General features: G+C 42.9%; 2 pseudogenes; both read left to right on the top strand.

Moving 5' to 3' along the window:
• Positions 1 to 6,455: 6,455 nt before the first annotated feature.
• LOC122147616 lies at positions 6,456 to 10,344 on the top strand (annotated as a pseudogene).
• Positions 10,345 to 10,973: 629 nt separating this feature from the next.
• On the top strand, positions 10,974 to 21,743 carry LOC109092579 (annotated as a pseudogene).
• Positions 21,744 to 23,292: the final 1,549 nt, after the last annotated feature.

Raw genomic sequence — 23,292 nt, 5'->3', positions numbered from 1 at the left:
TTCGTGTCCGGGTCCCCCCCAGAGCCTCCCCCCCCCCCCACCCACCCATGCACGCCCCCAGGCCGTGTTTTTTTTTTTCTTTTCTTCTTTTTTTGGCGCTCATTCCCCAGCCCCCTACGGGCACGCCCCCCCCCTTCAACCAACCCCCCCCAGAGAGAGATCAGCCCCATTACATCAGACACGTTAAATATGTCAGTCCTGACCCACACACACACACACACACACACACACAGGCAGTGAGTGTTTCACACATGCTACAGGCTGTAGGAGGTGAGGTGTGGAAATCTGGCCAGCTGGCTCACTTACATGGCTGTTATTCAGTACACACAGGGACAGCTATGGTTTGCAAAAATCAACACATCACACATACCCTTCTGACCACGCTACATACTGTAAGAAATCCTCCAGTCTCTCTGGAGGCGTTTGTTCATATCCCACTGACATATTTGCACTTTCCAGTAAGAAGTCGAGCTGCTGCATTCTGGACTAACTGCAGACGAGAAACACCAACATACAGAGAATTACAGTAGTCAACCCTGGATGTAACTAATGTGTGTATTGCCATTTCAGGCTTCTTTAATGATAGAAATGACTTCACTTTGGAGAGAAGCCGGATATAATAAGAACAGGACTGAACAATGGTACTTATCTGCTTGTTAAATTTAAGGTTATTGTCAAACCAAACACCCAAGTTTCTGACACAGGTGGTACTGTATGGTGACAGAGATGTAGTTTCGAAGTTGTGTACACTATGATCATTGGAACCAAACATAATGAATTCAGTTTTGCTCTCACTGAGGCACAAAAACATTGTTGCAAGCCAAAGTTTCAGGTTCTTCAGGCAATCCAAAATGGGCTTAATGGCATGCTTATTGATGCTTTAAGGGGATGTCAGTTTGGGTGTCATCTGCATATAGATTGAAAGAGATGCCATGCTTATTAAAAATAAACCCTAAAGGAAGCATATAAAAAACAATACTGGACCAGACATCGATCCTTGTGGTACACCATTTCTTTAAAAGCATCTCAGAGGAGGAATGATGGCCAAATGTTGACGATATATCTCCTGTTGGTAAGATATGACCTTAACCACTGTAATACTGTGCCCTGTAAACCAACACATGCCTCAAGACGAGATATAAGATTATCATGGTTGACCAGATCGAAGCACGAGCTAAGGTCTAACAAGACCAGAGCCACAGACTGGCCAGAATCCAAAGTCAACATGACATCATTTAAATAAGACTGAAGTTAATTTAAGACCATTTTCTCTAGAATTTTTGATAAAAAGGCAAATTTGTGTGCAGAGGATCGGATGAGAGTTAAGTCAGCAATGTTTCGAATTCCAAATTTTGTTTTTTAAGATCTGCTGCACTATGGCAAGTTTGAAGTCATGGGGGACAGTCCCAGTTTCTGAGACTTTTACTTCAATAATAGACAACAAGTCAGGACTCCGACAGTGTCAATAATCTGTCCAAGAAAACGTGATAGAATAACGTTCCTGAGGACACAATGTGGGTTTCTCTATGCTAGACAAAGTTTTGATTAAGGTGTTCAGGTTAACAGACTTGAAAAGAGACCAAGCAGAACCAGAGTATTGAACATCAATCAAATCATATGACAACATTGATATGAAGTAGACATGATTTGAGAGATCTTAAGCATTAAAAATAATTAGCAAAATGCTCACATAAAGAGACAGATACTTCAGGAAAAATCTTACAACTGGATGGAGTGCAGACTCAATAGTGGAGAATAAAATACTTGTTTATGACTGTTTTGTTGTGATTAACCTTGATTAATATCTACACTTTGCAGCCTTGCAGAGAGAGAGAGTCCCATAAGATTTCATACGAGACTTGTAGCTAATCTTTTTCCCACTTACGTTCCACCCTTCTACAGGTCTGCCTAAGGGAACGAGAGTGGTATCATTATGCCAGCGTATTGGATTATGTTTATGTTTTTCATCTTTAATGGTGCGATAGAGGATATAAAAAATATTAGAGCAAGTATTGTTAAAGATACTAAGATGCTCGCTTATATCCAGGTGACCTAAAAAGAGTGTTCATATTCTGAGAGTGGCACCTAATAACTCATATACTTGAAGAGAATTCTTTACTTGAAGCAGTCTGTAAATATACGAGTCCGGTGGCAATGATGATTGACTAGGGGTGTTTACATCAAGAGACACTGAGAACAATATGGGCAGGTGATCAGATATGTCAGCGTCCTCCATTTTTATATCCAGCACTGACACGCCACAGATAAAATCAAGTCCAAAGTATCTCCCTGAGCATGAGTAGGTCCAGATACCCACTGCACAAAGTCAAAAGAATCGAGTAAACTCAGAAAGTCTTTGGATAGTGGTTTGGAGTCACAGCACACATGGATGTTAAAGTCTCCCAGTATTAAAATCCTATCGTAACTGGTGACGATTTCACTCATAAATTGAGCAAATTCATTTAGAAATGCCTTATTTACATTGGGTGGTCGGTATATGACTGCAAAAACCACAGGGTTGAAACAGCAGAACTTCAAAACAACTACGAGTCCCAGTTGTTAGACTGTGACAGATATACAGGTTTTTAATCACTGTCTCCAAGCCTCCACCACGGCCAGATGAACAAGAGGAATTAAAAAAGCTACAGTCCTGAGACACCAGTTCAGTGAATGGGCTCAAATCTCCAGGTTTAATCCAAGTTTCAGTGATACATAGGGCATCTAGAGTGTGCGGAGTAAAAAAGTCATTTAATATAAATGTCTTATTTACCAGAGAGCGATCAAAGCCACATGGAAGAGCAACACCTCTCCCTGGGGTTGCGTAGATCTCCGAATCAGTTGAAGGTTAGAAGTATTTACTCCACCACGACGAACCCGTGGAGGGAGGCAGCGCGGAGAGACAGGGCCAGGGACAACAGGTCAAAGCCTTCGATACGATGAGTCCACGAACGCCAGTGAAGACGTAATCCATGTATCATCATACTCCAATGCCATTTTACAGCCAGTGATAGAAATAGATGTAGATAAAAACATAAATACTAAGAACAACAGAAGCAGACAGAGATGTGGAGAGCAGCAGAAGACGTGCCAAACACAGAGGAGGCATCTTGAAGCATTTTTTTAAACATTTTTTTTATGCATTTAGCAGACACTTTTATCCAAAGCGACTTACAACAGTGCATTCAGGCTATACATTTATTTATGTTTTTTGACTTAGTATCTGTGCTTCCTGGGAACTGAACCTACAACCTTTCACATTGCTAACGCAATGCTCTACCACTGAGCCACAGGAACATTTTTTCCTACACAGGTATATAATTTTATTTTACACTACAGTTGAGAAATTACAATACTTTTTTCCGAAAATGAGTATTTCACAGGTGTATAATTTTTTCTTACTCTTCAGTAGGGAAATTACAATACTTCTGTCCTAATTTCTACACATGCAAACGTGTCTAAAACTATAACTTTTTGCCACAAGTACATCTGTCAATGGCTGGTGATTTTAATATATTTTTTCCCGGCCATGAAACTGTTTCTTGCAGTTGCTGCTACTACAACAAGTAAAACATATCTAATAATTAAAAAATGCCATTTGAAATTAGAACCAACCACTGCACGACACAAACAAAGATACAACACACATGTAGCATGAGCAGTTTTTATCTATTTATTTAAATTTCATTGTATCATTTCAACATTTAAAGCAAAAACTGAATGGTCTGACTTTAGCTTTGTGAAATTATGCTAGAACCTAAATAAAACAAAACCAGCAGACCGGCTGATTTCGCTCTCTGACAGCAGGTGGCGCTCGTGGAACAGAGGGAGAAATGCCATCGAAAGTCAGATCCCATCAGAAATACATTCATATAAACCCACACCACAATATTTACATTTTTTCTTCCAATACACAGTTTGCTCTGGCTGTATCCTACAGTATTTTCTTTGTGCGGGTGCTTTTTATTTTAGTCCTTGCTTCCAAGAGATAAACCTTTACCTTTATTTTGGTGGAAACTGCGCTGCTGAGCTTTTATTTCGATCACGTGGAAAAAAGTGCAACAAGCAGCGCATCAGACTTGTGAAAACAGGCTTACAATCAGATCAAAAGCAATGCGAGCTGATCGCATCAATATATTTTGGAAAAAAGTGCACAAGCAGCGCATACAGACTTGATGAGGGATAAAAAAAAAAAAAAATAAAGCCATATACGCTTACAAAAAAAAAAAACAAAAAAAAAAAAAAAAAAAAAAAAAAAACAAAACGTTAATTTGACAGAGACTTAACAAAAAAAAAAAAAAAAAACAATGGCAGGAAAAAAAAAAACACAACGTTAAAGACATTTTATGTTGTAATGAACAGTATCATCAATATATTTTTGGAAAAACTTTATTCTAAAACTGTGGCGGGACAGATTAGACTAGTTAATGAATGGGAAAACACTAGGGCTGTATTTTTTTCACACTCTCTTATTCTTAATCCAAGCCGATGATGCAGCATGGTTGTTTTATATGAATGAATCTCTAAAGGAAGCTGCATTGTCTTCAGAAAAAAGTTCTGATGGCATTTTCATTTTCTCTGATAAAGTAGCTGCTTATGTGCGGAGAGTTATGGGGAAAACCGCTGTATTTCTGCTGTTCCGACAGCGGCCTCCCGCTGGCAGAGAAATCAATTTGATTATTCAATAATCCCGCCTGCAGTTTTTTTTGTTCAGATCAATGTGAAAATCCCCCCTGTATAACAACCCCTCGCTTTTAAATTAATATAATTTATACTTCTTGACTCATCCCTTTCTAAAAAATGGTTTTAATTTAAAGGCTGAAATGTGAGGTTTATCTTTTTTTTTTTTTTTTTTTTTTTAGTTTTTCTGAAAACCTGTATCATGTTTTTACAGTCATTTTACAGTTTTTTTATTACAATAGACATTAACCTACCATGCTCACACAGTATTGCAAAGCCTTAAAAAGTCTTAAATGTAATTATAAAAAATTAGGGAAGTACCATTACCACTTTTTCTCACTTACCATATACCGATGCCGCAGCTTTGGCTATTTGCCGATTCCGATATATTATCAATCTGATATTTTATTTTATTCTTAAACCTAAATAATAATATTAAATGGAAGCACTTTGCCCAATTAGCCACCTAAAACACATAAAAAATCTTTAAGAAACATTATTGTATACACATTACAAATACACATAATACACAAATAAAAATAAACAGTGTTTTGCAGGTACAATAGTATTTAGCAGTAGCATTCAGAAAATTGAATGAAACAAGCAAAAATAAAACACACAATATACATTGATCCTATTAAAGCAACAGTTTTAAAGTTTTTAAGTCAAGAGTATTGAGTGATTTTTCTTTGTATTTGGTGTTTTATTAACATTAACGGAATAATTCACCCATAAATCTAAAATACGGCTAGTGTTTTGTTTTTTATATCTTCATGTACCACACAAAAATAGTTTTAAACCTGAATGAGTTTTTCTTCTGCTAAATATAAACATTTATTTAGAAGAAGCAGTGAAAAACCAAACAGTTGCTGGTTTACAGTGACTTCCAGAGTATTTTCTCCCCTACTATCAAAGTCAATGTGTACGAGCAACCTGTTTGGTTATCAGCTTCTTCAAAAATATCTTCTTTTGTGTGCAGCACAAGAAAGAAGTGTGTGTGTGTATGTTAGTGTGTGTGTGTGTGTGTGTGTGTGTTAGTGTGTGTATGTGAGAGAGAGAGTGTGTGTGTGTGTGTGTGTGTGTGTGTGTGTAAGTGTGTGCCCCTTACCAAAAAGTAGTATACTTTTTTTTTTCAGGTTTATTTTATTAAGCATACTTAAGTAAAGTTCAAGTATATTTTGACTTTTTGTAAAGTATAAGTCAAGTATACTTAATTGTCATTATAAGTATATATCTTAGAAGTACATAAAGCTTCCATTTCTGAGAAGTACATAACAAGTAAACTAAAAAGTATACTTTCCCTATTTTTTAGTTTTAAAAATAAGCATACTAAAAGCACAAGTGAAATAAACTTATTTTTCGTATGGGTATGTGAGAGAGAAGGTGTGTGTGCCATGGTGTGTGTGTGTGTGTGTGTGTTTTGGGAGTGTGTGTGTGTGTGTGTGTGTGTGTGTGTGTGTGTGTGTGTGTGTGTGCACGCGACTGTGTGTGTGTGTGTATGTGAGAGAGAAAATGTGTGTGAGTGTGTCTGTGTGATGCATGTGTGTGTTGTGTGTTTCTTGGCAGACAGATGTCGGATCAGGCATGGAGACAGCTATTGAGCTTGGAGCGTGTATACTTTGTGTATGTGCATATTAAAATAATCCTGAGTGTTCTGTGTCAGCCTGTGGTCACCTAAAACTGGCAGGATCGTGCCATGCTGCCCCCTCCCTCGCCTGATATATATTTAGTGCATGTGAGCACAGTTCAAGCTCCAGAAAAAATCAGGGTACACAAGCATGAAGTACTGTGCCAATGAGACGCAGGGCCTCAGAAATACAGGCTCTGGTCAGCAGCTGTCCACACCTCTGTCTTCATCTAAACATCTGTCAGCAGAACCACGGCGAGCGCTGGACCAACACATTCATCAGACCACCGGAGAGCGAGAATCTGGACACACACCGGCCGCATCTCAGATGTAGCCTATCCAAACCAAAAGCCTTACATCTCGCGAGATGTGCGTCAGGAGCGGTGCGTCGAGTGTGTGTGTGTGTGTGTGTGTGTGTGTGTTTTATCTACCTAATCTCTGTTTTTATTTTAAGCAGTTTCGAATGTTTTCAAATTTTGATGTATTTCTTTCAGATTTACAGGACTCCTCATTGACTCTGAAAAATATTATATCTATTAATTTATTTTATTTTACTTTGTTAACAGCTTAAACTCGGGTTTCCTTTGAGCCGTATCGTCGTAAATTATACTGTTTTTTAATTAATGATTTTTTTATAAATATATTGCTTTTTAAATTGACTTCAGTCTGCATCTTGTCACTACTAAAAACAAACAAACTACAGCTGCGTCCCAAAATGTTGCGCTGTACACTATGTACTTACGCACTCTGAACACACTACTTTCGCGCAGTGACAGGTATCGATTTGGAGCTGTCCGGTCACGTGACCCGCGCGCCCCATCTAGCAACCGGGGGGCGCGGCCCACAACGGACTAGAGGGGTCGGGTTTGTTCTCTCTGTTAGCTAAGCGCCATTGATAGCAGTAAAAATTGCGCGCAAATAACACAAAAAAAATGCAGAAAGTAAAGGTGATGAAATACGGTGAATGCTGTCTAGGCAGAGTGCGGTGAGGCAAACTGTATATGTGACTCAGAGTAAAGAGGAAGGGATACACACGTTAGCTCAGTAATCTGAACAGGATCGTACTGCTAAACAGACCACGACTATCGTTGAGGCAATCAGTAGCGAGCATACTACTATGCTAGCGTGTCGAGTAGTCGAAGGTAAAGTGACGACATGTTATGCGTCTCGAGAAGCTGTCAGTGTGTGTTATGAGATACGGAAATCACCGGTCTTCTCAACTGACTTGCTGTGCGTTTCCAGCATATTTGTTTTTTAATATTACTCATAACTCGCTCCTCTGCTTTTAAAGTTTTACTGCACTGTTTCAGACGAGCTGAGCTCGGTTGGCGTGCGTAACGTTAGCTTTGTAGTTTTTTAGTTTGGTTTCTTGTTTTCTAGCTGTTTAACCTCTTTGAATAACTGTCCCGCATCAAACCCAGCGGGCCTAAGAGTGGTTTTCTCTCGGGTGTACTTGCGCTCTTCATGAGGCGCTGGAGCTGTCAGCGACGACACAGCACACACTCAACCCGTGAGGGTTTTCTCCGAGAGATAAAGGGAGTTTTGCGGAGTGTGGGCGGGTTTTTGCTTCTGGCGGATGTTTGCGTTCAGGTGCCGTGAATCATGCCCGCTAAAACAGCCAAGAGGCTCGACCAGCCGCTAAGATAGGCCTCGGAGGCGCGGCTATGATCCGGGGGGAGTTTGAGCGGCGCGCCCCCCGCGGACAGCAGCTCCCCGCCCCGCCAGCCCGGTAAGAGCGGACCGAACCCGTTCGTTCTGAAGTGAACTCGAGTCCTCCTAGCTTAGCACATTCTTCTTTCGGACGAAATACATTCCAGGTTATATAACATAATGTCCTGGCTCTTCCGAGCTTTATGATGGCAGTGAACGGGTGTTTATGTTTTTGAACAAAGTCCAATAGAAGCACATCCAGAAGTGGCTCCACAAGCGGTCTCCTGAAGTGCATCGATGCGTTTTGTGTACAAGAAAAAATACCCCTATTTAGAAATTTAGAAACGATTGTGATATAATTATTATTGTATTGTTCGGAAAGAAGAAAGATTCATACACAGCTAGGATGGAGTTGATTGTGAGTAAATCCAGGGCTTTCGTTTTCATCTCTAACAGTATTCAGCAGCCACCATTTCTTCATATCTGACTGACACACGACAAACACGAGTTTATACAAAACATTTTTTATATGTCCAGAAAGTTTCATATAACCTGAAGTGTTCTTCATATATGCATGAGAAGTACATTTCATTGGGTTGTTTTCTGCCAAAGGATTTTTTAAAATTGCTGTGGTTTTTTTGAATGATGGAAGGTGGGATAAAGGAACTCAGGGTTCAAATTGGATGTCTGACAACAAGATATAGCATATTAAACAGACATATTTCAGTCTGGGGGGCGTATAATTGCGCTCCTTTCTGATGTGCCCCATCATGCACATGCATTACGTCTTTTAATTAATTTAAGACCTGATTGCTGATAAAAACAAAGTGCTTGCGAAACAGAAACAAGCGCATTTATTTCAGTTCGATTATCTTGGCCGTAATGTCAATCTTTTTTGGAAAGTATGTTAAATGGAGTGATTGCCTTAAATCTTTTAATGATAGCAGTGAGGCTGATCTTACAGGATGAACTTAAAACATGACGTGAATCCAGAGATCCTGACACTGAAACGCGCAATAGGAAACACACACACACACACACACACACACACACAACTCGTCTTTCTGCTGCTGGACGGTGGCTTCTCCTGGTGTTTTGATGGTATGAAGCGTGTTGAGCGGGACTGGGGTCTGTCTCTGTAATGCGTCTCCGGGCGAGTCTGCTGAGGCGCTGGATAACCGCAGTCTGGAGAGATCCTGGCCAGCATAACCTCCTCCGCCGCCCCCCTCCATTAGCTCCGATCCCGGGGCCACCGCGCCTCATGATCACACACAGCCTCAACAGAAACTTCAAGTCCTACGCCGGAGAGCAGATCTGGCCCTTGCCCTTCCACAAGGTACCCTTCTCCCTTCAGATCATGCTTCCTGTCTTTATGAATCAGCTGTGTGTTGTTTTTAGAGTACAGAGACTAGTGTTGTTTTTGGCGGCCTGTTTTTAATTTTAGTCTTAGTCTAGTCCTTTGGGTTAAGCTGTCATTTTAGTTTTTATCAGTTTTATAGAGTCATGTTCATAACTCTTTTTAGTCTAAGATTGATTTGTTTTACACCTGTCTGTCGCTCAGCGTTTTTCCTGCATCATCGTCCAACGGCAGTGGCAAGTCCAACGTGATCGACTCCCATGCTGTTCGTGTTTTGGATACAGAGCTCAGAAGATTCGCCTCCAAGAAAGCTGGTCGGTTCTGATCCACAGTTCTGACGCTCATCCGGACGTCCAGAGCTGCACCGTGGAGGTGCACTTCCAGAAGATCGTGGACAAGGTGAGCCAGCTAGATACGAAGGCAGCACGCATCTACAGATTCAGGCTCTCTCCACTGTAAACCTCACCTTTACCTCATTTTAAGAGACACCAGAAATATGATTATTTTTTAAATAGCAGTGTGAATTACATCTACACTGTCAGCACTGTACTTCATCTAAAGCAATGTCCAAACATTTCTTTTTTTTTTGTATAAATATTACACATTTGCATATTACACATTTTACTGTACAAAAACACAAATACAGTGAACATGCAAACATTTAGAATTGTATTTTAAATAAAATAAAGTGGGGAAGCTAAACTAAAAAAAAAAAATTGTGTAGCTAACCCACTTTTATTTTATTTAAAAACAATTTCGCATGTTTGCAGGTTCACTGTATTTGTGTTTTTGTACAGTACATATTTTAAGCAGTTTGTTGAAGAAGAGTGCTCTAAAAAACAAAGCTGACCCTATACATTATGCTTCTTATTGGTTAAGTTTTGTCTGCTGTATCATTTTTATATTATTAGAGAGGTGCTGAAGTGTGTCCTCTGTGTGTTCAGGAAGGAGACGACTACGATGTGATTCCCAACAGCGCTTTCTTTCGTGTCTAGAACTGCTGCCAAAGATAATTCCTCCTCCCTATCACATCAATGGCAAGAAAGCCACGTTCAAAGATGTGGGCACACTGCTTGGCGCAGGACCACGGCATCGACCTGGACCACAACCGCTGACTTCCTCATCATCCTGCAGGTAATCATGCAGCGCTGCATGCTCTCATCACTGCTGTTGGCCTCTCTGTTTTCTGGAGAGTCGTGTTAACGGGTTAAACCGGGCTAAACCACCTTAGACCCGCTATAGCAGCGCGTCATGGTTTTCAACACGAGGGAAGGTGCAGACCATCATGTGCTGCTCTAGAGTTTTAAGGGACTCTCAAATGCTAAACCTGACATTTGCACACGGTCTGTAACACGGACTGTCCAAAAAGGTCAGAGGTCAACATCTGCCCACTCTACCTTCCTCACTCTAGCAGCACGTAAATATTGGTGTGTTAAATTCAAGGTGCCAGCCCCGATATTGTGTGTGCTGGCTTGAGTGTAGGAGGCAGGAGCCAGCCTCCTTCCCTTCCCTCCCATCATTTTCCACTAGTGTCACCAAACATTAATTATTTAATTAAGTCTGCGAGTCTGTGACGATCACATGGTCCTATGCAGGTTGTGCAATGCATCGTAAATCTCCTAGAAGCAAGTGTAAGTGCTGTGGTGTGATTGTCAGGGCGAGGTGGAGCAGATTGCCATGATGAAGCCCAAAGGACAGACGGTACACGATGAGGGCATGCTGGAGTACCTGGAGGACATCATCGGCTCCTGCCGTCTCAAAGAGCCCATCAGTGTCCTGTGCCGGCGGGTGGAGCTCCTGAACGAGCAGCGCGGAGAGAAGGTACGGCAATACAGGCCAGGAGCTCACAGTACATTTACCGCTTTACTTCTGCTCTAAGAACAAGGGAGTAACACACCGCAGGGCTCATAAATCTCTAGCCCGGCGTCCCAGGCTGGTGTTTTTTTCCAGTCGGGTCACCTTGAATAGTGATGTAAGAGTCCTTCCTTGATTCGCCTCGTCCTCTCACTCGCTTTTTGGGGTGAAACGGATCGTAGTGTGTTCTAAGTCTTGCTGATTTAAACATTCAGGTGTTTTAAACCATTCACACACATTAAAATTACATTCAATTAAATTAAATTTCATTATCAAAAATAAAAGTTTCAAAAAATAAATCTGCAGCATTTTGTCCGAGGAATAATAAAAGGACACCGTTTCATAAATAATGGCTCCAAAAAATCTCATTTTGTAAAAAAAAAAAAAAAAAAAAAAAAAAAAAATTAGAAAGTTGTATTGTGAGATCAGTATTATGAATCATATCACATCGTGAGCAGAGTGAATCGTTCTGTCTCTAGATGCTGCTAGTGTTTGCTCTGGTGTCGAAGTACAGTGGTATAATGGGAAATATTAGGGGGTTTGAAACTGAATTTTTCAAATTGCAGTATACTTTGAAACCGTAATCGGCCCATGCCTACTTGAGGATCATCATGATAGTGGACAGATCAGGAAACTCATTCTGATTTACAGCAGCCAGCATGGGACCGGCTGGAGAAGGACATCACTGGTGCACTGATTGTTTTTGACCAAAATGTTTGTCTCATCACACAGCAAGTAAACGGCTTGATTTTGCTGTGCACTGTGTCAGTTGTAGTAACTGTATGTGTGTTTGTGTGCAGCTGAATCGAGTGAAGCTGGTGGAGAAGGAGAAGAGTGCTCTGGAGGGAGAGAAGAATAAAGCCGTGGAGTTCCTCTCCTTAGAGAACGACGTCTTTAAGAAGAGGAACCTGCTCTGTCAGTTCTACGTGTAAGACACATTCAAACCTAATCGACACACAGCTTCAGTTCAGAGCATGCTACAGTTCGCACACAGTGGGAAGAGTTGGGTTGTGTGTGCCAAGGCAGATGTGCTCTAGAAATTTTACCTAGATTTCAGTGAATGAGTAATGACTGTGCTGCTACTCAGAAGAGTGACATGTTGTGTTTCTCCAGACATGATCTACAGAAGCGTGTGTCGGCCAGAGAAGCTGAGAAACAGCAGATTCAGGAGGACACAAAGGAACTGAGTGACAAAAGCAGCCAGCTGACAGAAGAAATGAAGAGCAAGAACGAGGAGCTGAAGGGCGTGGAGAAGTGAGATCTTCTCATCCTTCTGAAAGCTTGATTAATGCCTGATGCTTTACGTATTAGTGTGTCGTCTGCTGCTCAGACCGGCGTGTTTTGGCAGCTGTCTTATAGTTGAGGGGTGTTGTGCTTGTTTTTCCTCGAAAGGAAACTGACCAAGCTGACCAAGTTCATAGAGAGCCAGAAGGAGAAGTTTAACCAGCTGGACCTGCAGGACGTGGAGGTGCGCGAGAAACTCAAACACACCAAGAGCCAAGAAACAGCAAAGCAGCCAGAGAAACAGCAGGTGAGAGCAGCTTCAGAAGCAGACAAGGCTGTAGCTGAGGACTGAGGCTTGTGTTCGTCCCTGGAGGAGGTCTGAGCGAGCAGCGAGAAGAGCATCGCGGCGGCGTCTGCTCAGAAGGAGGAGCTGAGACTTCATGAGGAGCAGAAGCTGGCGCAGTGATGGAGAGCCTGAAGGAGGAGACCAGCGGCCTGCAGGAAGAGAGCATGTGTGACGCCAGCTGATAGTCTGAACTGTGCTGAGACTCGATGATTAAATTAACACTTTTAGGTTTGAGCGCGATGCAAGAGGTGATTTGTACAGTATAGTACATTTCCCACACGCTGCTCACATCAGAATGAGAATTCTGGGTCAAAAATATAAATTTAAGATGCATTTGGCCGCAAACTGAAATTGAAATTAAATAAAACAAACACATAAAAAAAAAATAAACAAACACTACAAACACTTTGTTTCTACTCCAGTTTGATTTTGAAATAGAAACATTAACCGTTGGTTGTGTTCAGACATGATAAATGATGAAGACGGCAGGTTTAGTAAAAACATTATAATATGTGATATAGTGCACATATTTAACGAAAGCCGTCTCTAGTTTTGTCACGACACATTTAAGGGAACATCGGATGACCGTTTCCCACGAGCTGGAATGATTCTTTAGGGTCTTCATGAAATATCAGTAACATACTTAGGTTGAAATTCCTCGTGGTCATGTAAAACAGCATTCTCTTTACCCTGTCAAGAACAGCTCTGTCCACAGCGAGACGTTTCCGTGCATGTCTCTTTAAATGCTAATGAGCTCTGCTCTGTGGGGCGTCACAGAAATAAAAAGGCTTGGTAGGTGTCTTACTTAATAAGGCAGGACCGTTCTTTCAACATACGAGGCTGCCAGGTTTGAGTCTAAAGGCGCGATGCAAAAGAGGTGTAGTTTGGACCAGATTTGACCGTTGAGACTTGGTACGTATAGTAAATTATCCAAAGCACCGTTTCCCAGACTCACACTCTGCTGAAATACTAACCTAAAGGCAAAAACAAAACAAATGGAAAATTTCAGTAATGCAGACCACATGTTTGTAACCAATAAAAAACAATTTTTTGTTTTGTTAATTAATTGTCCTTTTTTAATTTTTTTTTAATTAATTAATTAATTCCATGAAACAGCAGTTTTTGGTTTGGTTATTTATTGGTCTTTTTTTATTTTGTGTGTATTTATTTATTTATTTGACTAAATTTTTTTAGTGCATAACTACTTCAAATAAATTAGTTTGGCTTTCTGTTTGTAATGTATGCTTATAAAGAATGTCTCTAATTAGATATTTTGTTTCTTCATTCCTGTTGTGTTCTAAATTACGTTAAATTTAAAGGATTTATGGAATGAGAAACTAAACACTTTTCATACTATATATATATATATATATATATATATATATATATATCTAGTTTGTATAGCAGTATTTTCACGCTGTGCCTCAGAATAATAACAAAATGTGACTTGAGCACTGCAGTGTTCCCCAGACTGACACGCTGTGTGGTGGCTGATTGAAAAAGCACATTAGCTGAAGATAAAATGAAATGATATCAAAGCTTTTCCGGAGACACTTGGTTCACTTCAAAGATACATTCGTGAAAAACATCTGCGCCGCGTTTTGATTTTGAAACGTGCACTATCCGTGATTTTAGTGGTCCGCCACAAATAGATGAGTGTATGGGAAGCACTGGGCTTCTACACTGATTCTCTGAACAGTGCAGGTTTGAGGGGTGTGAGTTCTTCTGTGAGGTGTAGCTGCTGCTGAGTGTTTGCTCGTGGTGTTCCTGCAGAAGAGAGAGCAGGAGCTGCTGGAGCTGAGTAAGACGGTGAACCAGACGCGCTCACGGATGGACGTGGCTCAGTCGGAGCTGGATATCTACCTGAGTCAGCACAACACGGCTGTGAGCCAGCTCAACCAGGCCAAAGACGCTCTGCAGGAGACTGTGGACAACGCTGAGAGAGAGGAGAGCCGCCATCAAAGACCTCAACGCCAGGATACCCCCGAGCGAGGAGCAGCTCAAGAAGGTGACTTCTAACAGAAGATCATCAGATGAATGTGTGACAGTAATCTTCTGCTGTCTGTATCCAGTAGATGTGTGTGTCTTTGATTGAAACCGTGTGTGTGTGTGTGCTGCAGGACGAGCAGGAGCTGGAGCAGATCTCGGAGCAGGACCAGCAAAAGCGGATGCAGGTGGGAGACATGAGACAGAAGGTGGCTGAGGCCAAGAGCTCGCTGTCCACCAACCGCAGCCGCAACAAAGTGCTGGACGCCCTCATGCAGCAGAAGCGCTCGGGGAAGATCCCGGGCATCCTGGGACGGCTGGTGCGTCCCTCACGTTCAGCTCGGCTAGAGAGTCTTTCTGTGCTGTTAAACACGTTCACGGTCCTGTCGTTGTCTGCACAGGGAGACCTGGGAGCTGTTGATGAGAAATACGACATCGCCATCTCCTCCAGCTGCGGCTCGCTGGATAATATCTTAGTGGACACCATTGACACGGCGCAGAGGTGCGTCACGTTCCTGAAGACCACCCTGGTGTGGCAGAACATCGGTGTGGCCACATTCATCGGTCTGGACAAGGTGAGTGATGAGCTGGTGATGAGACGTGATGCTCGTGCCGTGGTGTCCAGTGCTGACGGTGTGTGCCGCTGCTGTTCAGATGAAGGTGTGGCAGCAGAGCATGGGCTCCATCTCCACTCCGGAGAGCACCCCCTCGTCTGTTTGACATGGTGCGTGTGAAGGACGAGAGCGTGCGGCCGGCGTTCTACTTCGCTCTCAGGGACACGCTGGTGGCCCAGAGACCTGGCAGGCCCACGCGGGTGGCGTTCCAGAAGGACAAGCGCTGGAGGGTGGTCACGCTGCAGGGGCAGGTCATCGAGCAGGCCGGTGCGTCACTCACGTCTCTACAGCCCTAGGAAATCAGTCCTTTTTACTCTCGTTCAGCTTCGGTTTTTCTGGGTTATGTTTTAATGGTTAAATGTTAGTAATTAATGGTGCTCCGATCAGGATTTTTGGAGCCGATCACAGGAAGCAGTGTCTGCTGAAACCAGCCTTTTTGAAGCACCTAAATATTTGATCACGCAGTGCATTTTTGTTCTTACAGTGAGGTGTAGAAAGTGTTGCACACAGCACAAGCCTGAGTTAAAACACTGTATTGAATTCACAAAAAAACAGACAAGTAAACAGTAATAAAATAAGAACAACTAAACAATTTATAAGCAGTAGTACAAATAAATAAAATAGAATAGAATAAAGATACAAAATAAGGATTCGAATGTAAAACAATACTGGACAGTATTCCCGGAGTAAGTTTAATGCATATTAATCCTTACAAAACTAAGGTTACAAAAGATAGTCATTAATGAGATCAGTGAGTGTCATGACAAAGAAAAAAATCAGAGGCGGCAGCAGGATTTATTAGTCTTGTTTCTGCAAGGACCGGATATACAATATACTGTTACACAACATTTTCAGCTGTCTAAGTTCACTTCAGACAAAACCGCCTGTGTACATGCATACTCATCGAGACACATTTGTGTGTGTGTTTGACCATTAAAATAGGGCTGAGACGGTGGCAGATTTTTACCACCGAGGTAATGGGACCAACTACCGCCGGTAAAAATTAATTGCCTGCACAACTGCTGCTTCTGTCACTTTTTCTCTTGTGCATTTATTCATTCGCAGTATGACTGAGAACTGGAGACATACACGTGCTCCTCTTCAGTTAAGTGCCAGGCGCGAGTCAAACGAGTGCAGAAACACTAGGCTACTGTGCGCACAGCACAAAGTGCATGCTGTATTCTTTCATTTCAAAGTGTGAAATAAACTACATGCATTCAATGTCATGGTCAGTTAAGTCATGAAGTTACCAAAAAGGCAATTAAAGCTGACTTAAATCTGTGTATGCATGTAATATATTTTGAGTCACATTTAAGAACATGTCTCTGAAATGGTTTTCAATCCTGTCTCCCTCATCTAACACACCCGATTCAACTCGTCAGCTCGTGTTTATTCCAGCACTTCTGTTAGTGAATACGCAGCCTGCAAAACTCTAAAATAAAATAAATAATACAGTTAAACAAGAAAGTAGCCTAAATAAGAAAGTTAAATACACCCTGTTTGGCACGGTGTGACAGAATACTATAGAAGTCATTATAATCAGTGATGCTACACGACACTATAGGAGAACTCCCCGTCAGTAAACTGCCTCGTCAGGTCTGTGAGGTACTGACACAGAGTTCAGATGTAACACGTCCTCTATTGTGCACGTGATGATTGCTGTCCGCTGTGCCGCTGGCTGTAGTGCAGACTGGATGTGCTGATGAGCGCGGTGATTCACTCTCTCTATCACTCAGAGCTCCCCTGTTAGTAATCAAAAAAACATCTAATTCAACTCTTCAATAAAAATGTAGCAACTTTTTTTTTTTTTTTTTTTTTTTGCTAAATTCAGGTTTTATTTTTTTTGGATTATATTTAATGGTAAAGATTAAATCTTAGTAATCAAAAAAGTCTAATAAATTCATGAATCTTACAAAAAATTTAGCAACAATTTATTAAAAGTTTAACACAAATTACAGTTTTAGGGCCTTTATTAAATGTTTTATTTTTTTACCAAATCCTGTTTCTATTTTTTCTGGATTGTTTTAATGGTTCGATTATATAATAATAATCAAAAACCATGTTTAATCAAATTAATTCATAAAACATTAAATATTGAATAATTTATTAATTTCTACAATAATGGGGACTTATGAAATGGTTTTTATATTTTTTCAGCATTTTTTCAAAATTTTTCTGGATTTCATTTAATATAAATGAATATTATATTATTAATATAAATTCATGTTCAGAAACATAGATTATCAAATGAAGACAAAAAAATATGTAATGTATTCTTTTAAAATGCAGTCAAATGAAAATGTTTTTATTATTATCAAGAACACTGAAGTACATTTTGCTGTAAATTAGTAATATCTGTGTTATAACTTCTTCTAGTTAAAGCAGACTTATTTTTGAGGTTGTAGTGAAGAGTTTCTGTGTCTGCAGAAGGATGTCTAAACGTGACTCAGAGCCGCTCTGGAGATGACACACGCACTACATGCAGACTCAGTTATTTCTGTTTGCAGTTTCATGTTCAGAAACAGAAACACTCTATAGGAATGGCAGTATTGTGACTGTGTGTCGTCTGTGTTTGTGTGGATGACCCTCAGGCACTATGACCGGAGGAGGAGGACGAGTGATGAAGGGCAGGATGGGCTCCTCGGTCTGCGCTGATGTCTCTCAGGAGCAGGTCAGAGCAGATGATAACTCGTCCACAAATCATAACAGTCTCAGCCTCATGTGGGTCCAGAGCACAGCAGGATGTGTTTTCCAGATGGTCTGTGCTGCTCGTACTGTGGCACTTTTAAATCCATACGTGCAATTTAATCTATTTATTTTATTTACAATTTGATAATTAAACATTTCCAGCTCCAGTTTTTGACAGAAAGAAGTCTTTCATGTTGGTTCTGGTGCATCACCAGCTAAAGCTGTGTGTTTGTGCGCAGCTGGATAAGATGGAGAGCGATCTGAACAAGGAGCTGACGCAGCTGCAGGACTGGCAGCAGAGGAAACATCAGCTGGAGGAGAAGGTGCACGGAGCCAGACGTGAGCTGAGAGACATGAAGAATACGCTGGAGAAATACACCGCCACCATCCAGGTGAGACGGCGCAGCTGAACACGAGCGTGAACTAGCGAGCCCTGCCCCCTGCTGACCCTGATGTGTGTTACAGAGCCTGACGGAGCAGGAGCTCCATCTCAAGACTCAGATCAAAGACCTGGAGGCCAAGGTCATCTCCGCCGCTCCTGATAAAGCCAAGCAGAAGCAGATGGAGAAGAGCCTGGAGCTCTACAGGAAAGGTGTGTTTGTTCATCATCTGTCATCACTCTCTCAGTCCTGCATGACTTTCTTCTGAAAACAGAAGGCGATCTGAAGAACACTGGGGTCTGCTCAACATAAGACACTAAAAGCACGTTTCTTCAGTCTCGTGTGTTGGCCGGTCGATCTGTGCGTCTCTTGATGTAGTAATGGTGTTTGTGTTTCATGAAGACTTCGAGGCAGCGTCCACTAAAGCAGGGAAGGTGGAGGCAGAGGTGAAGAGGCTGCACACGCTCATCGTGGACATCAAACAGCCATAAGCTGAAGGCCCAGCAGGACAAACTGGACCAGATCAACACACAGCTGGACGAGTGCTCCTCAGCCATCACCAAAGCCCAGGTGGCCATCAAGACTGCTGGACGGTCAGTGACCACTGAGACGGTGTCCGTTAGTCGTTTTCTTCTTCTTCCGCTCTGGAAGTCTATAGCAGCTCATAGAACCGCTTGCAGGAAAGTTATGAAGTGTGGCACACAGATAGAGGACAGTCTCAATATTAACCACAGCAAATTTGGAGTCTCTCTCACCAATGTGCCAAAATCTGCACTCATATTTCTGCTAATAACTCTTGAACCATAATTCCTCATACTAAGTCAAATGGACACCAAAATGTATATTTCTACAGGTCAAGATTTTTAGCAATTTAGAATTTTGTGACAAATCTACTTTTCGAACTCGTCCTAGATGGTTTGTCTGATATTGGCTCAGATCATCTTCAGAGTATTGTGGCAGAAATGATATGTTTCACCTCAAACCGTTTCTGTACAGTAAAACATCTGATTAAAGACATGAATTTGAGTCCGCTCCAGTAGGTTGTGCTTTAAAGCACTTCATGAGCACAGTTTACTGTGGATCTGTCCACCCCAGGGGATATGTCAGGAGCTGAGCTCTGTAGAGGGCCAGTGGGTTCGTCTCTGACGTGAATGTTGTCCTCTGATGTGTTAGTAATCTGAAGAAGTCCGAGGACAGCGTGTCTCAGCTGGAGAAGGAGATGGGAGAGAATGAGAAGCTGACGGAGGAGCTGACGGAGCAGCTGAAGAAGCTGGAGGAGGAGGCGGGAGAGATCATGCAGACGTACCAGCAGGCCGAGGTGCTTCCGTCTCATCCTCTCTCTCAGACGCTGAACACATCAGACACTCGCGCTGATCTCTGAGTGTGTGTGTGTGTGTGTGTGTAGGAAGCGCTGCCGGAGGTTCAGGAGCAGCATCGAGGAGTGCTGCAGGAGATCAAGGCCCTACAGGAGCAGGAGCACGCGCTGCAGAAGGAGTCTCTGAGCGTGCGGCTGAAGGTGGAGCACATCGACACGGCCATCGCTGAGTGCCACAACAAGATCAAACACTGGGAGAAAGAGGTACAGACACGCGTCACATCTGGACACAGACTGTACTGACTGTATGCTCACAGAGATTTAGCTGGGGCAGTAATTACAGTTAAATGATATATCGTGTGCTATAATGTGTAATCATGTAGCCCAGTCATTAAGTGTACTCCTTCAGTCCTAAAGAATAATTACATGGGAGCTTTAACAGATGTTTGATTTCTGGCCTGTTGGATGTGTTTAGTTGTATTTGTTCTGCTCCGGGCCCTCTCTCTGCGCTCACAGTGGTGTGTGTTTTAGGCCAGCAGGCTGTCTCTGCACCCCATCGATGGAGCTCCAGAAGAAGAGCTGCCTGCACTGAACCCAGAGCAGCTGGAGGACATCGGCAACCCCAGACCTCATCAAGAACGAGATCGCTCTGCTGGAGGACCGCTGCTCCAACATGAAGCCCAACCTGGGAGCCATCGCAGAGTTCAAGAAGAAGGTACCAGAGATCCACGCGCGGTGGTCAGCTGATGGATGACCGCGTCAGCACTCTGACTCTGTGTGTGTGTGTGTGTGTGCAGGAGGAGCTGTATCTGCAGCGGGGGGCGGAGCTCGATGACATCACCACACAGAGAGACGCCTTCAAGAGAGGCTGCGAGGACCTGCGCAAGCAGAGGCTGCACGAGTTCATGGCTGGATTCAACATCATCACCAACAAGCTGAAGGAGAACTACCAGATGCTCACGCTAGGAGGAGACGCCGAGCTGGAGCTGGTGGACAGCCTGGATCCCTTCTCCGAGGGCATCATGTTCAGGTGTGTGTGCAGAGCAGTACTCCCAGAAGAACTGAATGACTCGATCAAATGCTACCAGACTTTCTAAAGCAGTTCAAGCACAACAGTCTTGTTTTATTGAATTATGACTTTGGTAAGCTGCAGCAAAGCAGTATCAGGTCCCAGTTTATCCAGTGATATCTGACAGCTCTGTTTCCTGTGTTCCCAGTGTGCGTCCTCCTAAGAAGAGCTGGAAGAAGATCTATAACCTGTCCGGAGGAGAGAAGACGCTCAGCTCTCTGGCGCTGGTGTTTGCGCTGCATCACTTCAAGCCCACGCCGCTCTACTTCATGGACGAGATCGACGCCGCCCTCGACTTCAAGAACGTCTCCATCGTGGCCTGCTACATATACGTACGTACACTTCCCTGCATGACCGTTCACAGTGGACACAGACCCACTCCGCAGCGTTCGCTGTCTTGTGCAGCCACGTGAAGAGAGATTTCAGTTCAGAATCAGTTACCTTTTAATGAGCTTCATTTAAATGTCCGTCTCTACATAAACCTAGATGAAACTGAATTCAGTGTAATCCTGGAAACACCACATTTATATAAAAATTATGAGAAGTGAGTCTTGTAACAGATGGCTGATTTTAAGAAGTTCGGTTATACCGGCAGTCAGTGCAGTGCTGATTCTAACATGCTTCTGTTGAACGTTCCCACATTATTGCAGGAGCAAACCAAGAACGCTCAGTTCATCATCATCTCGCTGAGGAACAACATGTTTGAGATGGCCGACCGTCTCATCGGCATCTACAAGACACACAACACCACCAAGAAACGTGGCCATCAACCCCCAAAACCATCGTCCTGCGTGAGATCGAGACGGCGTGAGGACCACTCCTTCCTTCTGATGTTCATCACTTCTCTCTTTCTGTCTCCAAACCTCTCGTTCCTTCCTTTGTTTTTAAATAAAATGAGTTTTATACTACAGAGTGATTATAACATGGACTATTATCATGTTTTAACTGCACTGCAGCTGAATATTTTAAATAAACATTAAACGTGGCATTGTGAGTTTTGTGATTCTTATGTCTAAACTAAAACACCATCAGCTCTGGATAAAGTCTCGCCTCACGCTTGAGTTGAGCTTCATGTGATGGATTTCTGAACAGCCAGAAGAGAGCATCAGGCGGGAAGAGAGCTTTATTCATCTCTGAAACTGACTTCAGGAATCAATGACTCCGAAGGGCAGACAGATGCTCAATTTTGAAGTTTTATACAGTAAGGACAGTGCAAACAGTAAGTGTTTTTAGTAATCATTTGTAGTAGTACAAAAGAGTAGAACAAAATTAGAAAAGAAAAAAATTGAGATAAAAAGTAGGTCCCTAATGTCTGGTATTGTGCTCATCTAGTCAGTGTGGTGTCTGTATCTGCAAGCATGATGGATGTCACCACCTTAGAGTATGTGATTTCAGGACACAGCCAAAGTCTAAAACACAGCCTCAGTGTGCAGTCTATGGAACTGTAAAGGAAGACGGCATCATGGGTAATGTAGTCCCCACTTGTACTGCAGCACTCACACCTGCTCATTGTTTTTAGTAACAGGCTGTTTTTATAAACCACTCGCATGCAATTTCTCTTTTTTCCTGTCCAGTGATGTTGTTATTGATGTTTTTGTGCGCAAAGCTTTAACGCATGTAAGTGAACCTTTAGGAACATTAAAATAAAGGCACGTCATGACCTCTTGAAGTGTGGATTTGATCTGTAATGAACCAGTGTTTGTACATAATTAGCCTTATTCTTGGATGAGCAGTTTTTTTTTGAGCCAGGAAAAGCTTGAATATCTCATCCTCTTCAGCATGTACACTAGTGCAGTGTTCTGAGAAAGCTGAGCAGATGCTGATAGGTGTTTTCTTCCTAGACCTGGAGATAAAGGTGTGTAGTTTGGTGCTGATGTCGTGTAGCAGACCGCAGAAGGAACGTTGCCCATCTCATGGAGCGTCTGGGATGAGTTTCAGCTGAAACGCTCTGAAAAGAGAGAGAGATCCCCGGAGTGCTTCCACACACTGAGAGTAAACACAGGGCCTGTGAGGAGGGGAGCAGCATGCAGCACGAGGGCCGGAGGTGAAGGACCCCCCGCCGGAGAGTGCCGTTAAGCCCGCTCCGTCAGCAGCGCCGGCCGGTCGAGCCCGGCCAGTCCAAGACCGACACTTCTGGAAGAGGAGCGTCTCTCAGAGCTCTGATGGTCAGGTCTGACCAGTGCTCCTGGAGGAAAGCGCTCTGCTCTCGCGGGGGCCAGGTGCAGGCGGGGGGTACCCTCCGGCAAAAAGCGGCGTCTGGATCAGGCCGGTCACCACTCGCTCCCTCCGCTCAGCTGATGCACCTGCTCCAGATACTCCAGCGGACACACTCCTCGCTCTCCACGCTGCAGCTGAGGGCCATCAGCCGGCTGTGCTCCTCCTGCATGTCCTTCACCTGCTGGACGAGCGGCTCGTAAGCACTGGTCAGCAGCGGCCCGTTTCGCCCCGGACCGGTTTCCAGAGCCTGCATGCACTGCTTCCTGCCTTCTGGGGCCAGGATGAGGT

This window comes from Cyprinus carpio, chromosome A15 (assembly GCF_018340385.1).
Source record: "Cyprinus carpio isolate SPL01 chromosome A15, ASM1834038v1, whole genome shotgun sequence".
Classification (NCBI taxonomy): Eukaryota; Metazoa; Chordata; class Actinopteri; order Cypriniformes; family Cyprinidae; genus Cyprinus; species Cyprinus carpio.
Note: the sequence above shows the minus strand (reverse complement) of the source record. Positions and strands in the feature narration are given on the sequence as shown.